The 7,537-nt window shown below is 32.0% G+C and overlaps 1 long non-coding RNA gene across 2 annotated transcripts; it reads right to left on the bottom strand.

Annotated features, from left to right (window-relative positions):
- Window positions 1-6: 6 nt before the first annotated feature.
- On the bottom strand, window positions 7-2,163 carry LOC119689030. Of its 2 annotated transcripts, none has more exons than XR_005253331.1 (6): window positions 1,768-2,163; window positions 1,572-1,704; window positions 933-1,500; window positions 425-859; window positions 288-360; window positions 7-205 (listed from the first exon to the last, which is right to left on the bottom strand). It is a non-coding gene; the product is annotated as an uncharacterized LOC119689030 (long non-coding RNA). The 2 variants fall into 2 exon arrangements; XR_005253332.1 differs by having other exon boundaries at window positions 7-176.
- Between the last annotated feature and the right edge of the window lie 5,374 nt (window positions 2,164-7,537).

Raw genomic sequence — 7,537 nt, 5'->3', positions numbered from 1 at the left:
TTAATTTAAATCTAGTGCTATTATTACTTGAACTTATAGCTTAATCTTGAAGTTATTCTATCTTGACTTAGTATTCTGTACGAATAATTGATTTGTCAGCATGTCAAGTGTTATATATCTTATACTTTAACATATTAAAGTTACGGTAGACCTTTAGATGCTTTTTCTGCTACAAACTATAGATGAAAGTGCACTATAAACAAAGCTGTATGATATATAATATTAATAGTGAAGACCTTATCAGTTAAAGTAGCTTAAAAATGTGTTGTGTCAGTTATGAGCCATACCTTATTTAGTTATTTATATTTCCATAGCCCTAAATCTTCTCCTTTCTCATACCTTCGTCAGTTATTAAAATATCTATTAATAACTCACATTTTTTGTTAAGGTTCTTTCTTAAGATTATCACTAACTGCTGACTTACATTAATTCATTCGTATGTAAAGGGGTGGTGTATTAAGCTAGAATGAATATTAGGACTAAGTAAAATCCATAATTTGCCCTTCCCTAATTCAACGTAAATTCACTTCACTTCACTCCACTTTTGCAGAACTAACTGCAGGTTTCCAGAGAGTTGATGAAAACGGATTGGTTGTTACTGTAACCAGTATTATGGATATAAGATTTTATATTTTTCATGACTGATGGCTGATTTTCACTTGTCTTCATGCACACCTCCAACTGGAATATATTAGAACGATGACAATTGCGTTAAGTTCCATCAATTCCAAGTAAGTAAAGGATAATGCTAGTTCACATTTACTATATCAACCATTGTGTTTCATTAAATGCTATTTTCAACGTTATAGAATACATTGCTTTCTAATCACAGTAAACCAAGGTTTGTAAATAGAATCCCCTAAAAACCCACAATTATTTATTTCTATATATTTAAATGAATGTAGTGCACATTAACAATTTAATAATATTACCTGCATATCACGATTTTCCAAGACTTCAATATATGCACCAGGGTTGAAAAGGTTATGCTTTAATTATATTTTGAGCTCAATTTTCACTTTTTGAAAATGTTATAAACACTTCAAAAAAGATAAGTAAATCGTTTTTGTGGCGATATTTCGAAGATTGCGATTAAATTATAAATAAAATCATTATTTCACGTATTTAACATCAAGCATCAGGTCATAAAGATGTTCTGGCTACTCTGGGAGTATAATTACTAAACCTCCTTTAAGTTTCAGATAATTTTTTCTAACCAGCTTCCAATTATTAAAAATAATTTGCTGCATTTTTATTAAACTTAATCAGAAAGATCTTATCGAACTTAAGATTTTTTTGTATGTTATATCAGCTCATAGCCATTTAACTTTTTACCTGTTTAAAGAAAGAAACTATTTCTTGGAATAATTAATCAATTCCATCTACATTTTCAACTTCATTTTTTTTCTTAGTTCCATCACAATTTTGTTTTGCGCATCATCACATATTTTATACATCCGTTCCTAGAAGAGTAACTCTAGAGTAACTCATTTCTCTAACCTTTTTAGATTATTCCGATACAGAAATCAAAATCAAAGTGACCTAAATCTGATATTTTATATTTGACTCACCTAAGCATATATCTTGCTTATTCTCCTTTATCCATGATGTTGTCTCTCAAATAATTTTTCATATGGTTGACGTTTGAAACCGGTATTTCAACTTTTGGAGAGATGGTTTCGCTAGGTCCTCGATTTAGTTGATCTGCAAGATATAATATAATTTGTTCAGATTTTATGCAAGTCCAAAATGAAAAGATAATCCTACTTCGGATTCCGCCAATTGTCGTGCTAAATCGGTTCCCGCATTTAATATTTCTTCATCGTTTAGGTACCGTCTACTTTCAAATACTTCGATATGGTTAAATTCAATAATTCTTGTGAAAATTTGCAAATCAAGCTCCCTGCAACTTGCAGAACCTAATCGAAATGCCGACCCTTCACTCAAGTGGAATATGTTTACCTCTAGCAAATTCGGCTCAGCAGACGATGTTGCCATTAGCACGATTTGCAGTAATGGTAAATCAAACGGAACATTCATCATCATTCGTCCAAAATTTGTATTATCAAAAATTTCTCTTAACTCGCGTTGAGTCATATCATCCAACACTGGTAAACTAGTCATCCTAAGGCCAAAATATAACGACAGATAATTTTGAAAACAACAACCGAAAAATATGAAAATATTTAATCTTGAATAGAATATGTAAATTTATATTACTTTTTTCACTTGACAGCTAAAGCATAGCAACAGTATGTATATTAAGACAATAACAGTGTCAACTATAAAAATATTTATGAACATCCTGTATATATTTCGTTTATTCGAAAAGTGCTATTCGAAAAGTGCTATTCGAAAAGTGCTATTCGAAAGAAACAAAAAATATAGTTTGAGTGATAGACTTCTAATACATACTAAGATTTCCAGTCATGAAATGTCACTATAAAATAAAATTAACTACATACTAAAGAAATTGTAAAATAACTAAGATATTTAAGAAACCGCTACAGAAAGAACGCTGATTTCTGATATCTTTTTAACTAAGGAGATAAGTGAGGGTATTAAAACATTACAGAATACTTTTGAAAGGCTTTATAAGTATTTGTAAGGTCCAACCTAACATTACCAAAAGAAATCAAAAAATGTACAATTTTTATATATATAATTACATAGCGCAATATATCATCTGAATGACAGTATTTCACAATATTGCTGATATAAAAGTATATAAGTATAATTACATGTCATAGAGAAAAATTCCCGAAGCCAGCGGTAATACAATAAAGACAATAAAGATCAAAAATCCAGCCCTCTCAACATCTATACAAAGGCTAACTATTCCAATGCAAACTCGGTACTACAGATACGCATTAAACGTGGAAACGGGCCAATAATATCTTGAGATCCAGCCAGTTGAGTAGTCACACAAATCTACACTTTTGTAAGTCAAATGTAAGATTGGTATTACTATATGAGAGTGGATCAATAACATCTCAACATCCAGCTATAAACAAAGGTCACGCATTTTTAATTTTATTAAATTGCAATTTCTGGAGATTTCTTAGAGAAGAGGACATTATCCCAAGCTAAGCTGTAATTAAACTATATTTTCTTTATTACTTAAAAAATTAGTTATGTTCATTCCCTTTTTTATAGACAATATTTAGTTAGCTCTAGCTGTGTAATTGGTTAGTTGAAATTCCCGATACTATTAATGCAGTACATATACATACGTAAGTTTATTAATCAACAGTGAAACTTCTTGTGGAGTATTGAATCTCTTCTAGATCTAGAAGTACCAACTGTTTACTTTAATTAAACACTATTTAAAAATTTGCCATACTACCGAATTTCCACTTTAAATACTTCCGTTTGGCGCTCCATTGGCGATGCGCGCTTAAAGCGGTGCAACATTTTTGGTTGCATATCTGCGGTATTAAGGAATTCCGCTTAAATGGTACGTGCTGTGAAAGTTCTCAGCCGTTAAATACGTAAACTTTTTATTTACTGTGAGCAGGCGTGTTTTGGCGGTAATAAATTAAAAAAAATTTAAAATAAAAGTAAATTGGAATAATATAAAAATCCCTTCGCCTGATATTTTTTTAACGAATAGTGTTTGTACCATAGTCCGTGTATGGGAAACTTTTGCTTCTTATTGTTCTGGTGCTTGATTATTCATGAACTCCGATGGACCTCATACTAGTCGTAAACGCCCACATCTCACCATTTGTCTGTTCCTATAGCTTTTTTAAGCGTAATGAAATGATGTTTTATTGAACTCTTAACAGAGTCATTGATCCTTTGTGCCTGACAGCTGTTGCTGTTGCTGTTACTCGGCTTGTTATTGCCATTGTTGCAGTTGAAGCAAGTTATTTTTTTTTGGAACTCTGATTTTAGCTTTATTCATTGATAGTTTTTTGTTTTTTTTTTTGTGGCTTATTCATTTATCGGTGCCAACTGCTGCACCTTCTTTGTTTTACGGGAATTCATTCACTTCATTGCCGCAGCAATTGAAATCCTTTGTTTGCATCATGCGTTTTACATTGTACTTTGGATTTCAGATACTGAGTCACCGTAGGTTGAATTCACGAAATACTAAAATCTGAACAAAAGTCAAACAAATAAGAGCAAAAGCATTATGCGGTGAGACTATGAAATAAACTGCTTTCAAAAAATGAAAATAGGACTTCCAGAAGTATTTAATATTGCACTCTGAATTGCGAAAAATGCTTTTATTTTAAATATCTTTTTTTATTTTAAATAGCTTTACATTTTTATAAATTTTAACAAATTTAGTATTTCATATTCAAATAGTTTTATATATTATTAATGTAACCTATTTTCCTAAGCGTAAGAACAACAAACCAACAAATATACGGTCTAACCCACATCTCGTTTGTACACATATATACCATATATATATTTTTTGAATTGGTTTAGTTCGAAGTAACAGCATCTTGCATTGAAGCTCACTTTGGCGGAAGTAATTGCCCGATAAGATGACACGCATCAGATTCCGAACTACACCCAATAAATTTTTCTTAACATGTTTCATACTCATCGGTTGGGTTTGCTTTTCTTATGTCAGTCGAAATATTTTGGATGATTTTGATGGTACCGACACGATTTTAATTCTTCGATTTTGTTTAGCGAACAGCCAGAAGTCGCATAGTTCCAAATCGGTTGAATAGAGTGGATACACTTTGAGAATAATGTGTGTTTTGATCAAAACTTCAAGGAATATGACGCCTTTATGCAATGATGCCTAGCTCTTGATGTTTCAATCAAAGTCGTCGAACTCTTATCTCTAGAAGTAAGAGAGCTGCCAGCTAGTATACTGCGATTAACGTCTGTGATTAATTCATTAAAAACAACATTCTTAAAATCGGTAATCGGTGAACTAATAAATGGTAGTCCGTATCTTTTGACTCTTTAAAGTCTTTTGACATTTCCATGCTATTCTTCCATGCTTGATCCAACACTTGATAAATTTTTCTAAGACTCGGTAAAGTAGGTTCGGTACTAGAATTTATTGGTGCCATTACTATGTCGGGTATATTGTTATTTAGCGATATACTGTGGACATAACTTTGCAACTTATATTTGGTTATGTGACCGTGACAGTGACAATTCTCCAGCCGGAATTTGAGAAGCTGTAGGTTTGAGCACAAAAATAATAATAATAATAATTAAAATAAATATTAATATATTATATTCATGAAAAAATAATAAAATTTCAATGCTTTTTATATTTTTTTTTTAGAAGGGAATTCATTGCAAAGTCTCAGTTGAAATTGAATTAGGTGTCTATAAACTCGTTGAGAATGCATAAAACTTCAGGGAAAAGCGCTTATTATGAAATTTGTTGTTGCATGGCAAAATTAAATTTTCAATTTCACTCACACGACACTGAAGTTTCAGTTTTAACACAAAATACATAAACTGTTTATGTACATATTTGTTTCTTTACTTCTTATAAAAACATGGAAGATACACATGTTCGTATCCCTCATTCGCATATCTATATAGTAGCATTACCATCACCATTACCATTGCCAGTACCAGTACCAGTACCATTGCCAGTACCAGTACCATTGCCAGTACCAGTGCCAGTACGTATTCGCGGTAGAGGTGTTTGGAGCTAAGAAGTTTGTAAGTTTTGGAAGAAAGTTTCACAAGGAATCGGAAACACGGCAAAGTGAGAAACGAGCTTCCTTCACATACGCGAACAGGTGCCAAAATCTGCTAGCAACTGTGTGCTACTTTCCTCTATATTTTTATTTAGATTTTTCACTTCTTGACTTTTCCAGAGTTATTGCTTTGATTTAACTTAATTTCTTGTTGCTGCTGCTGTTTTTCTTTTCAATGATTTCTGCGACGTTTCCTGATTGAATTATTCCGCTACGAGCAAAAATCTACTTCATTTCTAGTGAGCATTTCGCACATTCCGTTTACTACTCGAGATCGTACTACTGCATAGAAAAAATTGAAAGACGGAAAAAAAACAAAATGTTTTTATGAAACAAAATAGAATAAAATAAATACTGTGAAGTAGAGAAAATGTTGTAAATCTTATATTAAACGTGTACGAGGAACGCCGTGAAGTTCTAGTTTTCAGTTTTCGGTTTCCTTAACTTTATTCAATTCAAGCAAAATGCTCAATCCTTTCATTTTTCTTTTATTTTGCTGTCATAATAAACACTTTGCTCACTTCTTTCGCCTCCAGTTAATCTTCCTTAATCAAAATGTTCAAATTTTTAGGACAATTTTTTGGACGAATTCAATTCAATATGTGACAGTCAGAGTTCCAAATTTAATTGAAATAGTCCTTCTAGGTATTATTTTTGGAAGTCACTTTTGTAATCCAGTCGAGTCGGACGCGCACTGAAAGTCGGAAGTGAATTGAAATGCAGCTATACTATATTTAGTAGACGAAAACGTTGGTTATGGACACGATAGGTCTAAGAAAGCTTATTCATCAGAAAGCATGTTTGTGATCAATTTAATAGTGTGACCCATCGTTTAATTAGTTTTGTATTTCTTCAGTAAACTCTCTAATGATAGTGCTTTTATCAGAAAGTACAAAATGTTTAATTTTTTCTACATTTTTAGTATTGATATACATTTCAGAATACATAGATCTGTGTCATCTACAATATTCTCGCGGCAATATATTTGAAAATAGAAAAATACTGCTTTAGATTACATGCAATTTCGAAGCTAAGTCGAAGCCGACGTATGGCGAAGCAATACTATCATTCCTAAAATACCACCTTACGAGAATGGGTATACATACGGATAGAAACTGTAGATTCTGTGAATAGAATGTAGAGTCGGCCACACATGTACTGCCGACTCTACATCCTGGGGATGTATATTCTTCCGAAAGAGGCAATAAAACTCTGTAAAGTAGGTTCTTTACTGCTTTTTATTAACGCAACAGGGCTTATAGACCTATAGGCACAATACACCCGACGGTCACATCCGCTAACAATATTTATAATAATAATTGTTCCTTTACTGCTAAAAAAATGTCGGCCATTGCGGAGTTAATACTTCATACACTTTCTTAAAGGAATACTTTTATAGTTGTAAACATATATAATCAATTTAAACCTTCCAGGCGATGTGTATTTTAAATTAACCAAAAATAATTTGTTTACTCCAACAAGGTTGTCTGTATTTAAAAGTGGGTTATTTCAAGTCAAAAAAAAAAATGGTTTCAAAGGAGAAAAGCCAGATTCTTAATAAAAATCTGAATAAAATGCTTTTGCGGTTTGAAACGTATAATATAAATGCAAAAGGACTTTTCGAAGTTCAATTCCACTTGCTCAACTGGACACCGAAAAATGAAAATGTTTTTTCACCTATTTCTTTATTATTCGAACTGTAAATCGCAGATTCTCGTATAAATACGACCACAGTAAAGTTCTGTAGAAAGGAAGTCCAATTTTTTAAACATTCTTTTGTCGGTGGCAATTACTAGGAAAGACGGCAAAGAGAATGCGGTCAACAGCAAGCATAGGTGAATATATAT

The sequence above is a fragment of the Teleopsis dalmanni genome, chromosome X (genome assembly GCF_002237135.1).
Source record: "Teleopsis dalmanni isolate 2A chromosome X, ASM223713v2, whole genome shotgun sequence".
Lineage (NCBI taxonomy): Eukaryota > Metazoa > Arthropoda > Insecta > Diptera > Diopsidae > Teleopsis > Teleopsis dalmanni.
This window is presented reverse-complemented; position numbering and strand designations above follow the sequence as displayed.